Raw genomic sequence first — 17,720 nt, 5'->3', positions numbered from 1 at the left:
GCCAAAAACATGAGTTTCAAAGAAAAGGAGAAAAAAATTAAGAACTGCTAGTCCGTAAGTATATACTTTTCAATACTACTTCCAGAAGATGGGTGCACGCAAAAGTGGCATTGCTTGGAAAAATAGAAAACTACCAACAGCAAACCATAACTCAGGCAAACGAAGAATCTAAAAGTGTCATTATTTCTGCATACAGCCATGTATTAGAGTAAGCATAATGCAGCACTTTCAGCTCTAGTGATATTTACAGGATGATCCTTTCCAAACAGCAAAGAAATTGATAGAGTTTAATTATTTAAACAGATTTTTTACTGCCTTCTAGAAAACAAGGTGATAAATATGTGCTACTTTTTTTTTTTGATTGACTAGAAATGTATTTATTAAATATATCGACTATTTGCTATGGAGTACATATAGACCTGTAGCCATCTCAAAAAGAAAAATGCTTTTTTATTATCTCACTTCCTTATTTGGAGTATGGATTTACTGTTGTTTAAAATTGAAAATGTAGCATTGTGGGACATTAAACTATTAAGTCAAGGACCATATATGAAAGCAAAACAGGCTCTGTTAAGAGATACAGAGATGAATGTTATGTATATATGTTATATAGAGATATAAAAATAAAAGCCTCGTGAACCCATTTCAGGTAGTACATTAAAACTGTGCTTCAAAGAGTTATTGAACTGCGCTGGAACAATTCTTTCTCTCTGCACCTTGTATTTTGCTAAGAAGTCAACTAGAATGCAGATTTTGTTGTCTTCCCACATTTAAATGGTAAATGAACCAAGCCTCCTCATTCTAGAGCTCCATAGTTAAAAGCAAACTTTGACAGACTTCCCTCCTGTGTAGTAGTTTGGGCTGTATGGTTTTGATTTTTATGGGGGAACATGACAGCAATTTGAAAGACTATAAAACCCATCTCTTGGGCACTTCCCCCACCCCAGCTCCTGTTGGCATAAGAGTCCTATGAAAGAGCAGCGGCGTTGGAAGCCACATCCATCTGTGCCCAGGCCAAGTGTTGTCAAGATAGTCAAGGCAAATGCCTACCACAACAATCTCTCCTTTGTCAGTCACAGGGATCCCATGAGAAAGCACCAACCAGTCTAGGAATTTGGCTCAAGGTAGTGTTAGGCAAGCCTGAAAGACAAAAAATAAGGGTCAGACTTTATTTAGATTGATTGTATAAAACAGAACTAACAGCTCCCTTCTGCCAATGAGCTTTTATAATTGTGTGGTGACACAAACGGTCTTAGTGAAGACAGACAAAATTCACCTCTTAACCCCTTCTACTCTCTGCATTTATTGGCTCAGTGTGTACTTATCAGCTGGGGAAGATTAATCCCATCATACAAGAGGTTTTTTGGTTGTTTCATTTTTTTTTTCCTGTTTGGTTGGGGTTTTTTGTTGTTGTTTTTAATGCAATGGATTTCCAAGCCTGGGAAAAAACAAAACAAACAAAAAACCCAAACAAACAATAAAAAAAAAATAAACGCCCACACATTTTACTATCAGCTTACATAGCTACAGCTCCCATGATCCAGAACTACCGAAAAACACAGTCCGAAGGATCAAATTGTATCCAGCACTAGGTTCAGGGTCCTCTCATATATAAAATCAACAGCGAACTACAAGAATTTTCAATGCACTTAGCAAAGCATTACCAGAAACTGTACCAGGAAAACATACGTATAAAACCACATGCAAAGCCTACTACTTTGAGCAAAATCAGTTTACAGGCAAAGCATTTTAATGGGATCAGATGCCAGGGAAGAGAAAGAATTCTGTATACAGCAGTTGGCAGGAGTCCTACTTTCACTTTAAGCTATTTCCTATTTTCAGATTTATACAACAGTATTACTTCTCAGAGAGAAATCATCGGTTCAGTTCCTTTCTAATGAATACTCAGAAAACCTGCTTCCTCAAACTGAGCATGTAGATTAACCTGTCCTTCATTATCAAATCTAAAAAATGAAGCTTGAAATTAGTTTATAGCCAAAATACACAAGATTCTGGTCTTCCTTATTCATCTTAAGTTTTAAACAACATGCTATTTAAAAATACTTGTAGTTACTGAAGCATGCATTAACCTTTGGAACTCCTAAAAATGTGCATTTAATTCCTGCAACATTCTCATTCTCCACTCTAATTTTCATTTAGAGAGATGTGATATGGAAAAAATATCTACCATACTTTTAGGAAAAAAAAAAAAAAAAAAAAAAAACAAAAAAACACAAAGCAAAACAAAAAACAACAGTAGTTAAAGGAAAGACCTGACAGATAAGGCAACCTTTACTTGAACAAGCTCAGATATATTTGCACCATAACATTCTAAGCAACTGATCAGTTATTCAGCCAACAGTTATGTCACCAAAAAAGAGGTTCCCTCCTCCCTTCTTGCACATCCTCCTCACTTTAACCTTCCCCTCCTACTTGCTTCTTTACAATACGGCTTGAAAATTAGGAAATCTGACAAAACTGTGTTATTGCTCTCTTCCCACATTCTCTTGACATTTTAGGAGGGGGAAAAAAAAAGGTGACAAACAAAATCTATTTTCATTACAGTGTATCTTCTTGTAAAATAAGTAAACAGCTTCCTGGAGCTTAAGGTTAGAAGGTCCATTGGATGCATTAGCTTGTTAATCTGAACACCACAAATTATTACCCATTTCCCAGGTACCCTAAAAGCAAGACAAGTAACTGTATGGGGCTAACAAATACTGCCTGGGCACATGACCTGCCTTGGGCTGGACACCTCAAGAGATCCACCACTCGACTGGTAGGAAGGGCAATTTACTGGTTTGCAGAACTGCAGCTGTTCACCTGCTTTCCATTTAGATCTTCAGTCAGTGGTTCTAGTTATATCTCTCACTCTCTAGATGGGAGGAAAATATAAAAAAAAAAAAAGAAAGTAAAAGAAAGTTACTAAAAAGATGCTTTCTTGTCAAGGCAGCTAAGATGCTCAGTGTCTTCTCATACTATCAGGGTATGGCTAGTGTTTAAACTGCCTGAAAACTCCTTCCCTACAGCTCTACCGCAGATGTTTTCCAGCTCTTCTGCCAGCCCTTCTTCCTTAGCACAAAACTCGTCCTGGCCAGTACTCTCAGTCATTGCATCAGCTTCATCTGACTCAAGCGTCTCCTGACCTCTTTCTTCCTCTTAAAAACCTTGCCCTTGCCAGCACCTCACTCAGCACTGCCTTCCTGGGGCCTTCTCTCCCACTTCTAGCTTTCAAAGGCAGGAGGGATCCTGAGGAAACAACTCCCTTTTTATCAGGGGCATTTGTCTCTCCTCCTGTTTGCTCCTGGGCAATCTCTTCCAGCCACAACACTGCAGTTATCCTCCCTCCAGAGGGACCTCACAGATTTACCTCCTGTTCCTTATCCAAACTGGAAATTTCAATCCTCCTCTCTGACATTTCCTTGGAGATATCCAGCTACTAGGTTAAGCTCTACACAGAGCCAGACAAACCTCTTATCTCCCCTCCCACACAAGGCTTTCCCAAGAGGCTCTTCCTTGATTAGCCAGCATCCTGCCAGTCCCCCAGCCTGCAGGCTGATCATTATATTTAACAAGAGCCTGTACATCTAAATCCTGTAGAAAGAACATGCATAATATACATAAAATGCAGTCTCTTTCTTCTGATCTGAAAGGCAGCTAAAATGCTCATCCAGGCACTCAAGATCTTCCTCCTTTTCTTAGGCTTCAACCAACAAAATTTGACTTTAAGAAGTATTTCTGAAGGGACATAAGCAATGGTCATCTCCCCTGCATGCCGCCTTGCCATTTTTACCCTTTTTTGCTATTTAATTCACGTTAAAAAAACCCAAACTACTCTAATTTTAATAGCCTTCTCAGACCGTTTACTCTTGATCATTTTTTACCAGTGTTTAAAAGCTAGATGCCTACTTCTGATCAGCCAGTGACACTGTTCTCCATCACCAACAGAGCAACCTATCCCAGAGATGGACCTGACCAATCAATCCATCGACCTATTTCAGACATTTATCTTTGAATGAGATGAAGTCTATCCTAAAATTATCTGGACAGGGATCCAATAATCACAAATAAGACAAATGCAGGGAAAAAAAATAAATGAAAGCAGCTCATACCCCACCCTTTCCACATTAAATCACTAACAGGAATTTTTTCACCACTAATAATTCTTGTGGCTCTTTTTCTATACCTCCTGCAGGTTTTCCAAAGACCTTTTAAAGATGTGAAAACTAGGACCAGATACAGAATTTGAGTATTACTGTCATTAACGCTGTTCAGAGAGAAAAATGTTTCTTTTATAAATCACATCAGCCAAGGATTAAATTAGCCCTCTCTCCTCTCCCTGCAGCAATGCATTGGTAACCTTAAAGTTCTGTATCCAGCTTGATCCCTAGTAAGTTTAGCAGAGTTGCTGCTTTCCAGGATGCAGTCTCCCATGCTATACATGGACAGAAAACTTGTCCCTGAGAAATCAGACTGCATTCAGCCACACCCTGCATGCCTACCTTTGGTTTTACTCATCAAAAAGAAGTAAATAATTCTTTGTGACTGTTTACTTATCATTAAAACCTGGGAATGACAGAATGCTAAACAGCACAGTCGGTGCTTGCTTTTTTTTTTTAAAAAAAATCTTCTGTCTTACAAATGTTAAATGGTATCTGGTCTAGGCCCAGTCCTGGAGCATCTTGATTCCCAGTTTAATTCACATAGACATCTACTTGTTTATATTTCACAGTCAGCTGCTGCTCCATTCACCCGGCGTGCTTTTGCTGACGTGCTGTAATGGTTTTCCCAACAAAAAAAGCTCTATTGTACAGAGCCACAAGCTGACAGGCAGAATTAGGAAACCTGTGCCGGGCTCAGCACAGGACCAGTGACAGATGTTGAAAGAAAGGCTGTGGGATCTGCTCTGTATTTGTGTGACAGCCTATGGTTCAGCTGCTTTTTGTGTCGGCCAAGAGCAGCTATGAGGCATAAACGGCTGTGAAACTCATCTCTCTCCACTTCATCCTGTCAGAGCTGATGATGCAGCTCACAGCTCAGCAGCTGCAGGGTCCAGGGACAAAAGCTAAGGACACACAGGAAAGAGGATGAAGTTTGACAGGTTACATGCACAAGAGGAGTTTCAGCTTTGGATTCTCACCTTTACTTATAGTGGTGGCAATGCCTTATGCAAAACGTGATGTCCTCACCAGCCTCCTTAGCCTTGTCAGGAGACTGCATTTCATACATTCCTACCCTGCCACCCCTACAGAGGAAAGAACCACAGGGTGAGAGATGAGATCCCTCAGCAGCGATGGCTCCCAGAGCAGCCAGGGACACAATGCACTCGCCAAAGGGAAATTCTGCTGTGTGAAGTATTCACATGCCACAACCAAACCCAAGTCCTGTGAGCTCTGTGCCAGGGAGGTTACACAGAGTTACGTCTCAAAACACTTAAGCAAAAATTCAGTTTAGCGATGAGAGAAGCGAATACGAGCTGTCCAGTGCCAGCCTAGCTCTGCTGCCAATCAAGCCACGAGGTGAAATGCCCATGGACAGAAATGCCCTTCAGACTCTGCATTTCAGAGCAGAGTCTGAAGCTACCACCTGCCAGAGTTCTTCCCCTCCTTCCCTCGGGTTTACATATCCCACATCATTTTCTCTTGGGAAGTGTTATTCGGATTACCACAGCTGAACAGTTATTCGTCTGGCTGGTTCATGACAATAAATTGCTTTTTATCAGATTAGATGTGGGAAGCTCTTTAAAAGGCTTTTTCCAGAAAGCAGCTACCTGATTTCCTGAAGACAGAAAACCTCAAAGCATAGTGATAAAAGGTATTTGAATAGATCCAGTCATATGATACAGGAGATACTGTGTGCTGAAAACAGGGAAATATATTACATTTCTAACATAATAAGACAGAAGATTTAATTACTAGCTTTGCTTTGAACCTGACAGCTATTACTACTCTACTAACTCCTGGATGCACTTGCAAAAGAAGCCTTGTCATTTTATATTTCTAACAGGTGGTCTTAGCTTGGATTTAACTGCCAGGTTTACTATAATAAGTGCAATACAAAAGCACACACAATTAAGCCTTCATGAGAAGGCAACTCCCCCCACACACACACACCTGCTCATTAAAAAGCTGGAATGCAAAATGTCTTCCCTATATTTATTTTTCCCCTCCAGTGAAGAATAAACAATCAAAACCTACTATTAGCATAATGAAATCACTTCTTATTTATCTTACTAGAGGAGGTTTTGTAATCCTTCCAGATGATCTTCAAATGCAGCAAAATTGATGAAATACTGTATGGATTCCTAAAAAAAGGGAGATGTAGGCATATCACACCACTTTGAACAGTCTTAATACTGTGCAGGTAAAAATGCTTTTTCTATATGGCTTGCTAATCTAGTTTCTTAAGGAGAAATAATAAAATAATTTAACTATGATTTGAATCGAAGTGCCAAGTGGTATAAAAAAGTTTCAATTTCAGGAAATTTCTATCCATCCCTCAGACATGTATGAGAATATAAATCCATTTTTTAATTCCTCTATTTGCAAAAATTTTGTAAAGCTATTGTTCATTTGAGAGAAATTAAACAGCAATCTAAGGGCAGGTTCAGCCTGACCTAGAATTCCACACAGATTTAACCTGACCTCATTTTGACAGTCAATCACAAAGGGACCAGCAAAGCTGCTGCTCATCTCTGATACTTTGAAACACATGAAGTATTTGACTGGAAAAAAGGTAGTATTTTTTTTATGAAGGAAATTTTCATTTTTACTTTAAATGCCCTAGATTCACATTCCTGCAGTCCTGAGGCACCTACACTCCCCCTTGAAACCTGAGCACACAAGAGATGGACTGGGTGAAGAGAAACACACAGGCCAACTCCTTTCAGGCCACAAAATGTCTGCACAGCTGGTGACAGAGGTACAGATGTTAACAGAGATACAACTTCATTTTGCATAGTCTACAGCCAGATGGACAGACTTGGCAATGGTTTGATTACTGCTGACTGGCAGTGAGCTACACAGCCAAAATAAAGGTAAAGTAGGAGGCAAAAAGAAATTGATATAATGGCCTTATCCCAAAGCATACACTCTTTGTTTTCCTGGAACTTTGTGGGGGTACCTTCCCTATGCCTGTTGGACTAGCACTGCACATTGACTTTCAGTGCTCTTCCCCTGTATCTTGTGTTGTATCAGCACATCTACCAAAGGCACTGTATCAGTTAAGAGAGAATTATGGTCCTTTGATGGAAAAGGGAATTAGATATGTGATTTATCTTCAGTTTTCTGCCTCGAGTTTCCCATGTAGCCTCAAAACCAAGCCAACCGATCAATACCCCCCCTACACACACAGAAGAACTCAGGGAGAGTGTAAAAGAAAACAGGAATAATCCAAACAAGAATTGTCAGGACAAAAAATGCAGCTCTGTATACAGGGTACACAGCCCCTTCTCTGTGTGCTCATTTAGAGCATGGCATGCAATGCTGTAATTCATAACACCACAGTAGTCAAAGCCCCCCGTTCAGCCTGGCTGCCTCCATGGCTAACACCAGACAGTCCTCCAAGAATGTTCTGAAATAATTCACATCTTTCCTGTCATACAGCACTGCTCACTCATTTACAGACACATCCAGTCTTTACACATTAAAAGTTCATACACTTTTAAGACATACCATCAGATGCCCAACGCTGTTGTTTGTTTTGAGACAGATTGCCCTGAAGCCACTCTTTGCATTTGCATGCTTTGCATATGTGGTACTTCCCCAGAATAGATGACATCTGCCAAAGCATACTGCATTGAGAAGAAAAACACTATATTTACATCATTCTTTTCTGAGGAACTCATATCTTGTTTTCTTTGACAGTTCCATTATATTACTTAACTGTTAACATCCATAGGAAATGTCAACATTCAAAAAAACAGCAAGTATTTTTGGAAATAATTTATGCAAAGTATCCCTATTTCAAAATATCCTCATTTCCTTGTTTCAGTATACTGAATGGCTGCTAAGTAGGAAGGAAAAAAAATGAAACTGGAAGAGGTTCTTTGTATTATTACTATGAAAAGTAACTGTTGTTTCAGAGAAATATGAGAACAGTATATTTAGAAAAAAGTTCTCAGGTAAATCAGGGAATCTTTTCTGATCCCTGCAGACTTCCTGTCAGGAAGGAATATCTTAGTTTTAAATGGCAGGAGCCATCTCAATTAAAGAGAAAGTCAATTTGCACTTAGAATCCCTAAGCATATAATGATGCAATCACATAGGATACTGTTATCACAAACTCTCATGAGCATTTATAAATGCAGCAAAACATGGTGTGCTTATATCTGATGCATGTATTCAAAAATAAGTTGTCTGTACCAAATAGGAACACAAGTCTTTTAAATTATTTCTTATTGTCATGTTACAGCATTTACCATTTTCAAGTACTAGAGTTCTGCATATTTTCACTGAATGGAAATAATCAAAGCTCTGATAGATGTCTAAGAGGGATCTCATTGAGGAACCTCTGATTTTGTCCCACTCAAGCACTGGAACATTTGGACAGCAGATAAATACTTTGGCTAACGTGAAACACCTAAGCTCAGGTCTACAGCTTCTATAAAAAGCATTTCTCACATGTTTCTTGGAAGACCTGCTTGCTGACAGTCAGATACTAACCTCCTGCAGCCTTTCAGCCACTTTCAAGAGCACAGATACCTCCTGTCTTCCCAGCCATCACCTCCAAATACCCGTTTAGAGGCAGACCGTTCACTTTTAGCTTCATTCAGTTCTCATTAAATCCTTTAAGCTGCTCTCTTCCATCAGACAAACACTGGTCCCACAGCCTTACTCTGTATGTGCTGGTTTTTCCCCTTCCCGTCCCGGAGGGTGAACAAGCAGCCTGGGATGTGAAGGAATGGGCCATTTTGACTTGCTAGCAGTTTTACACAGGCCTTGCAGTAATGCAGCTACACAGGGAAGAGATAGGGCTGCTGGTTCTGAAGCAATTCAGTTGTACTTTACTTCAAGGTTATTTTCTTCATTTGCTTCACACGCTCTCCCTGCATACCCTCTCTCCCCCCAGCTTAGTTTTAGCATAATTGGCAAACATTAAAGAAACAAAACATAAAGTCCATAAAACATTTATCAGAAAATTTTAAATTAAAAAGGTTCTAAACCTTGTTCTAAACTGACAGATTTCTACCGTCTTTCATTTAAGCCTACTTCTCTCAAGTTTCTTTGACTGTAAAGATTTTTTTTTTTTTTGAGAAAAAAATTTCCTCTCTTCCATATCAAGCTACAAATACTGTGATTTCTTCAAAACCTCCATAACCAGTAATGTTGAACAATTCCCCTGTCACCCATGTTAAGGAAATAATATGAAAGCTCCTGTGAGATTAAGAAGACAAGTAAATTTTCATGTTAGTTGAGGTGACTTTGATAGGACACCCTGATGTGCATATCCCACATATTGTTTTACCCTGGCACTCTCAAAGTTGTAATTTTAGTAACACTTTGTCCAGTGTAACACAAAAACTGTGTTTTTGTTTTGTTTTGGGTTTTTTTGTTTGTTTGTTGTTGTTTGTTTTTTGTTTTGTTTGTTTGTTTCCAAAAAAAAAATAACACCATCTTTGCCCTTCTTCCACAATTCAAGAACAGAATTAGTTGATAACACAGCAAGAAATACATAGTTATTTCAGTTAACTGATGATTCAGTCTCAAAGGCTGATAAAGCTGTATGAGAAAAGATACTAAGGTGAAAGGATAAAAAAAGAGGTCCTGAATGTCCCTGCTGCCCTTCCAGTGATCCCTCCTGAAGCTGCCACTGGCAGCAGTGTTGCCTGCCAGAAAAATGGTACATCACTATTATTAGCACAATGAGGGGACATGATGGTTTGACTCTCCCTTATATTGGCAGCTATGTTGAATCATCCCATCCAAAAGCAACGCTTTGCACTAATGAAAGTAACAAGGACAGGCCTGTGCTGGTCTGCAGACCAGCACAGTAGAATCATGGAGGAGAAGTAAACAAAACTAAAGAAACCCCCAAGAAACCCATTCAGACCTTTCAGAGAAGAGAAAACAAAACTGATCTTCCCAAGAAAGAGCAGCCTCTGAAAACACATTTTACTGTAACTATAATAAAGCTCCATAGCAGTAGTCTAAATTGAAAGGCAGGGAACACAGCCATAAACATTATATTTCATTCAAATCTGTGAACTTCAGCTGTTTAAGGAGCTAATGGAAATGTGAAGTGACTGGTGAAAATATTTAGTGCTAACTGACAGTTTGCTAAAAAGACTATCACACTCTTTGGATTATGAGTCGTCTAAAGATTTGTCATAACTTGATTTTAAGCTAAATATCTAATGTGAACTGAAGATAGAACTACATTGCTGCTCCCTCTCAAGTGAGATTTGTCAAAGGCAATGTCAACCTGGAACAAAAGATGAGAGAGAAGTGGGTTATCACCCTACTAATGCCTCTTCACAAAGGCAGAGGGGACAATAAAACAAGCAAGAACTATACATTTCACCCTCAGTAACAGTCACCGGTAAAATATTTGAGAATGGATTTTCAGACATAAACACATGCAAGGTCCATGGCTGACACTGCTGCCCCAGTGGGACACCACATCATGGAAGAAAGGAGACAAATATGGGAGGTTACAGATTCTGAACACCACTGCAGCTGATGCCCAGTGATGGCAGTGACTCGATGCAAGCCAAGCTCCCGCAGCATTTGCTCAGGCACACAGCAGGGGTGCGAAACTGCATCAGAGAGAAGGATGAACTCCCACAGTGGAGAATGGATCTATGTGGCTCTGAGGAAGCCAAAGTACAGGGCACAACCAAACAGACATACCTGAGCCAACAACAGCTCGGACAAGTGCCAGGCTCAGCAGCACCATTTAGTGCAAGCCTCACACACAGCACAAATGCTCCTAGCATAACCTTTCCCAAGACTGCGGACTGTCACATCACAAGATAAACAAACTAGCTTGGAGCCTCAAAATAAACTTACACCATGCAGATGAGTATGAACAAATGAAAATCCACGAACTTAAGGCTTTTAACTGTTTACCATCAGAGCTGCAGATGAAGTAGTACACACTGCACCCTTAGGAAGTGGTCAGTGTCAACATGTGTAGCAATTACAAAGTTCACCACCATGCTGTGCATAACAGCCTTTACAGATTTCACCTCTCAGTGATTAACAGGAAGAGTTGCCTGGTCTGTTTTACCTGCAGCTTACCTGAGGCACAAAGGCTATGACCCCAGATTGGTCTTTGGAGCAAGCCAGAACCCAGCAGGCTCCAAGTCTGGTCCTAAGGATCAGCTGAGACCAAGCCTCAAGATGCAATGGGCACCAACAGCTCATCTGAGCTGGCACGTGCATCCTGCAGCCATGACCACGGTTATCCCACCTCTCCCAGCTTTACAGCTGCAGCTAGTGAAACACAGTGAATGTTGTCACGACATCTTTGCTAGAAAGCTACACACACAACTAAGAAACGACTTACACAAGCATAACCTCATAATTTAAAGTAGAGTAAAATGTCATCTGCAAACCTTTCAAGATCTAAAATGTCAACAAATATCAGAAGTACAAAGACAACAGGAAAAAAAATGGAAAGCTTTAATACAAATTGTGGGCTTTGGTTTTTAAAAACTTAAATATGGAATGCCTCTCCCCACAAATCTAACACATCTTACACATATCCCCAACACGTACATTTGGTCACCACTTTTTCCACAAAAGAACCAACAGTACACAAAGGTAAAAGTAATGCATAATTAATCTAAAGAAAGTAGTGTAGGTGTTTTCTCCTCTAGGCTTCAAATGCATGACAATAAATACATTATACATGAAGGATGATGATACAACATTAATCAAAACAGCATGAAGAAACAAACAGAAGACCATCAGATACCAGTGTGTAAAAGTGATCAGATAATTGAAAGGGTCACACAGGATACATTTATGCAAAAAAAATACAGATGAGAAATACATAAATAAGACTAAACTGCTACAGTTTGTGTCCTATGAAGTAACATGCTCCATTTAGGGAACAATCTTTATATATGACAACTACAAGAATCCTAAAAGTTTCTGGATGTCTAAAGAATTGCTATTACAAAATAAATATGACAACTAGAAGAATCCTAAAAGTTTCTGGATGTCTAAAGAATTGCTATTACAAAACAAAATTAATAAAAGAAGAAAAAAAAAGTCAAAATAGTTTAACAAAAGGGAATTCACATAAGCAGAACATTATTATAGTATATGATGAACAGTTTTAGAATATAATGTTTTAAAAAAAAAAAAAAAACAAAGATCCCTTCCTTTCTCATCATGCACTTTCTGCAGTATTATAAAGCTATTTGGGGCTGAAGACTAAACACTTGCGCTTCCTCCATACTCAAAGTTGTTACAAATATATCCAAAGAGGAAGTAACAGTCTAATTTGAGATAGGGTCAAAAAATAGGAGCACAATATAAGTTGATTCATAAGCAACTGAGACAGTAAAATCCAGTTTCCTAGGAATGCGTGTCAAAGTTGTAGGAAGAGTTCAGACTGCAATCTCTCCTTTAGCTGCCATCTTTCCACCTGCCTAGGCTGCCTACTGACAGAAAACTTGAAGGTTTATTGTAGATAAGCTTCTACCCCTCTCAAACGCAACTGGAATTGGTCAAAAAGTTTAAGAGTTATTGAGAGCAAGAGACAGACGTTCAGAGTTGCATATAATCTCCATTTTCTCAGAAAAACAAACTAAAAATATATACACACTGACTGCAGATAGCTTGGTCTTGGATTTTCAGTTGCTGTTGCAAGATTGCACTGGAGACATAAGCCTGATCACAGAAGTCAGAGCACTGCTTTTATTCCATCTTGATGGATGTATTTCTTAATACAGATACAGAGAGACAAAAGTAAAACTGTTTATGTAGCAATAGAAGGAAAATGAGAGTTAAATAACATTCTTTTTGCTCCTAACAGGACATAAACATTGTCCAAAGCATCAGGCTGAGAAAAGTACAATTGCCTTAGCAATATGGCATGACCCCTGCCCTGTGGCCCCGGGGAGGAGGCATTTGGGCAGGAGCTGGTTCTGCACAGCCACACCACCACAGCTACCCTGCACAGTCACTGTGGGCAGGCAGCCCTGCCTGAAAACAGTGCGAGTTCCTCCTAGGAGGGCTTGATGTCACGTAACACCCCTGAGTACCTGGCAGTAGCTGGGCATTTCCCAAAAGTCCTCCAAGCAAGAGCATCTGGCCGTACTGCAGGCTCATGTCCACGGCAGATCCACCCCCCCGGAGTTACCCTGGGGATCACACCGCATGTGTAGCTTCAGCAGCCACCCAGCAGGTTCATCTGTGGCAAGAACAAAAAGACTGATCTGCCATAAAAATCCTTTTTAAATACCAGAAAAAGAGAAATAGCCCCAGGTTCCTCATAGAATCACCTGAATCAGAAGGGGACCTCTGAGGATCGTTCAGTCCAAACCCCCTGCCACTAGAAATGTTCAAGGTCAGGTTGGATGGAGCTTTGAGCAACCTGATCTAGTGAAAGATGTCCCTGCCCACAGCAGGGTGGTTGGATTCTATCTTTGAAGGTCCCTTCCAACCCAAACTATTCTTTAATTCTATGATGAGCAATAACCTGTCTTCCTCTCCACTTCTGCTACCCCATGAGGAACAGGCTACACAGGTCTGCCACAGTTTGTACATACCAACTACCTGCAACAGGAGGAGACTACTCCGAGTCTGCACTGCTCGACAAAATGAAAGCTTCATTATCAGCCTACCCAAATCTGGAGAGGATGCTCAAAGGCAACGTGCTGAGAAAAAGACAGACACCAGAAATCATTATTATGAGAGTTTCAGGAAAGCCAGTGTAGGTGGGACAGCATGCAATCACTGTTGACAGTTCTGCCATATCTTCCCCCTAACAGACATTGTTTAGAAAAATTAAAGGGTAACAAAATTCTTTTTTATATATAACATTATATAATTTATAAAAATTATCTATACACACATATATCTGTAACTCTATATAGGAGATCTGTACCTGTGACATGAAGAAATCTGCACATCTTTCTCTCTCTATGGATCCTTACCAACAATAAAACATGAAGCAGACTGTCTGGTAAACAGCAATAGCAGAAATAATAAGTATAGGAAGAGGCTGATCACAGATTACGGTGGGTCAATAATTGATTGCTGCCTTACTATATTTTTCCTGAATTCATCTTCATATTCCTCACTAGCTAAATGTAAGAGTCCTCTACAAGGACTGGATGTGTATAACAGTTGTCAGGTATTATCCAATTCTTATGCTGCACATGACCTATTTACTAGAGGCTGGAGTTGAGATGAGGGCAGGTCAGCTGAAACTTTCTCCAAGAACCACAGTGATGGCTTTCACAGATTGTAGTTCATAGTGGAGTTTTATGATAACAGGAAATAACCCCAATTCTCCAGAAACAGGTCAGTAAAATTTCCAAGTCAAAGGCAAAAGTAGATATAAAGACTCCAAAACTTGGGAACCTAGCTGGTCACAAGCAAAGCAGTGATCAGTGTGAACAACTTTGAGCATTTGTATGTAGTGAAGAAAATAATGCCTGAACCTGATAAGCTGTTATTTTCTAGACAACTTGCAAGACCCATCTTCACTCCCAAATATTTCAGATGATCCTTTGGATATCATACAGTAGAAAAAGGTTATATTAAGTAAACTTTAGTCCATTTCTTCAATCATAAGTCATTTCCATTCAATACAAACAGGATGCAGTTGCATTAAACTATCATAATGGTACCTAGAGGATAACAGCAAAGTATTTTAATGCGACAAGCTACCACTTGCTAGTCGTCGAATGAAAAGATGGAAATGATGTTATAAGAAAGAAATAACATTGTCTTGATGAGACTAGAATCATCTGATGAGATTTTTTTTTCCCTCACAGTAAATAAAACTACCAGATACATTGCTTCACTTTCTCTGTTCCTCATTTTTCCTTTTTGAGAAAGGACACTTATGGTGTCACCACTCTAAATGGCACCTTCAGCAAACAATCAAGCTATCTGAAAACCCATTTTGTACTAGCACTGCCAGCTCCAGTATTCATTGACTGCATATGCAGAAAAACTGTAAGCATTTCCGATCCGATTTTACTATGAAATAGAAAAATCATTTCCATCACTTTGCAGAAGGCAGCCAAAGGAAAGAGTGTATTTTCAACAGTTCCTCCCAGCCATCAGAAGTGAAAAAATAAAATCATCATTATGACCTTTTGTCTGATCTTCTTCAAAAAGTCAGGGAAGAATTAATATTATGAGCTCACTTCTGCAAAGCTGAATAGAAAAGAATCCTGTCATATAAAAAGAACAGCTGACCACAGCCTAAGTTCGGCACACCAGAATTGCTAAACCATTCAAAATGAGTGGGGGGTTGGTTTGTAACTGTTTTCCATTTCCTTTTTGTAACTCAAGATACAAAACACAATACAGTTAAAAGTGCATTTCCTAATCAAACCATTGACTAACTCGACTGCCTTACTATTAATACTACTTCACAGGACACACAGTGAGAAATATAACAGGTTCTGATTCCCCTGCTACATCAGGTCTCTAGGAAAGAAAAGGTCTACGTACACAGATCAAGCTGCAGGATGATCAGAGTTGTTATCTTTCCCTGAATCAGCACTGGGAGGGCAAACAACAGTTTTCTGCCAGCCTATGAGAGCATTCTTGTAAATACAGCAGGTACACTGAAGCCATTCATACCCCTGGTATGGCACTGCAGCCAAAACTCATGGTTAAGACAGCAGCGTTGTCCTTTGGCTTAACTGAAAGGAAATTTGTCAGAAGTTACTAAAAAAAAAAAAAAAAACCCACACACACCAAACCCACAAAGAAACTACCACAGAAAATGTGACAAAGACTTGGAATGTACTACTGGAAAAAGTGTTAGAAACAAAAGCAGTTAAGCAAATACTTAGTCTTTTTTTTTTTTTTTTTTCCAAAAAAAATATTGCCTTAAAATACTGAAATGCAAAAGCCAGATTGTAAGTGAAGCTAACTTATAATACTATGCTTCAAGGACAAAAATCTGCAATAACTGTTTATAGACGATAAACACATGATTTGATCTGGCAGCTCCTATAATAGGAATCAGGGCGATTTAGAAAGTAAGGGAAATCAACCCTTTGTTTTATCTAAAGGATGGCTCATTTGAAGTAGTTAGATTGAAACATCCGTCACTGTACTGGTATTTCAATAACAGATGTTTTGTCCCCCTCATGAACAATATACAGATTGCACAAGAGGATAATGAGACTTGATGGCCAGGGAAAGGAGGGGTAAAGGAATAAAACTTCATCCTGGAGGGTGGGGGAGAAAAAAAAAAAAATCCTGTCAAGTAATTCCCAAGGAAGGGCAAAGATTTTCCCTACCACCACCACCACCTTCTTTTCTCACTTGATCTTGCTTCTGTTGGGTATTTAACAAACTTCAAGTCAGGTCAGTTTGATGCCCTAACATTACTAGGAGACAGTCATTTAAATTCTCCCACACTGTAAAGTCCCACTGAAGTATAAACAGAGCAGTTCCCTTAAAAGCACAGATCTGCCCCTCAGCGCACCACAGCTCCCCACGCACGCCCCCAGTACATCCCAAGACTGTAAGAGAAACACGCACAAGCAAACAGAGAAGCCAGCGACCAGGAGTTTGAACTACTGATGTAATCTCTCCGGTAGCACTCTGCCCAAGAACATTGTAACTTCAGCTGTAGCCACTCCTGGGTCAGCCCTGATAAACTAACATGAAATGAAGCAATCCATTTCACAATGTAAGCAGTTGTTTGGCTACACGGGGAACAATATAAACAAATGGATCTATTTATAAATCATCATTGATGCTTGTTGTAGGACAAAGAATAATATGTTCCAGGGCAGAAATGCCAGTATTTCCAAGAATACAGTAGAAATTCAAACAGCTTGTATCTTCTTCCACCAGCCTGCCCTATTGACACTCCCAGTTCTATAGAAGAAATAAAAACAGAGTGATACAGGGCCTCATTTTTCAGGACAAGATGCCCTTGATTCAAAAGGACATTGGAGATCCAGAGGGGGTGTGTGTATGGGGGGGTGGGGCAACCTCATTGTCATACATATGGTTTCTTCCAACACCTCAAAAAAGTCAGTGGTAGCATCTCTTCAGCATAGTGAGGGAATTAAAAAAAAAAAAAAAAAAAAAAAAATACAATCACGAAAACCCCGAGTCCTACTACTTTTTCCACCCCGCAACCCAAACAAACCAATTTCTCCCCACGCGGCACACTTCACTCACACCTGCGAACACTGGCTGTGGATGTCGATCCACACACCCCTTTATTTACTCTTTTCACCCCCCGGAGGGGTGGCTATCGCGCTCCAGGGCGCTACACTGCCTGAAGCACCAGCCTCGGCTCGTTTTTGGAAAAAATCGCAGCACGGAAGGCACGCGAGCCGCCAGTACCCCTTCGCCGTTCCGCGCCCGCCAACGCCCGCGGGCAGCCGCGCCCCCTTCCTGGGGGGCAGCCTGGGATCCGCCGTGCCCGCTCCCGAACCGAGCCCCTCCCCAGCACCCCCACCCCACACCCCCCCCCGCCGCAGAGGGGACCCACCGCGGCGGGGGGCGCTGGGTGCCCGGGGCACCCCCATACACCCCCCACACACCCCCCGGGGGCGC

At 40.3% G+C, this 17,720-nt stretch overlaps 1 protein-coding gene across 6 annotated transcripts in view; it reads right to left on the bottom strand.

The window, feature by feature from the left end:
- RNF144A (ring finger protein 144A) overlaps positions 1-17,720 on the bottom strand; it is a 67,395-nt gene that overhangs the window by 49,289 nt on the left and 386 nt on the right. Inside the window, exons 2-3 of one of the 6 annotated variants that reach the window (XM_042803408.1) lie at positions 5,141-5,245; positions 1,051-1,140 (exon numbers count right to left, since the gene is read on the bottom strand). The exons of 1 other annotated variant lie outside the window; for it this stretch is intronic. The gene's annotated coding sequence lies outside the window, so the exon portion shown is untranslated. Of the gene's footprint in view, positions 1-1,050; positions 1,141-2,737; positions 2,783-2,823; positions 2,876-5,140; positions 5,246-6,233; positions 6,305-17,720 lie in introns of those variants that run through there. 4 more of the 6 variants (XM_042803409.1, XM_033009927.2, XM_033009926.2 and 1 more) reach the window with 4 other exon arrangements.

This window comes from Tyto alba, unplaced genomic scaffold (assembly GCF_018691265.1).
Source record: "Tyto alba isolate M040663 unplaced genomic scaffold, T.alba_DEE_v4.0 Super-Scaffold_40, whole genome shotgun sequence".
NCBI lineage: Eukaryota > Metazoa > Chordata > Aves > Strigiformes > Tytonidae > Tyto > Tyto alba.
This window is presented reverse-complemented; position numbering and strand designations above follow the sequence as displayed.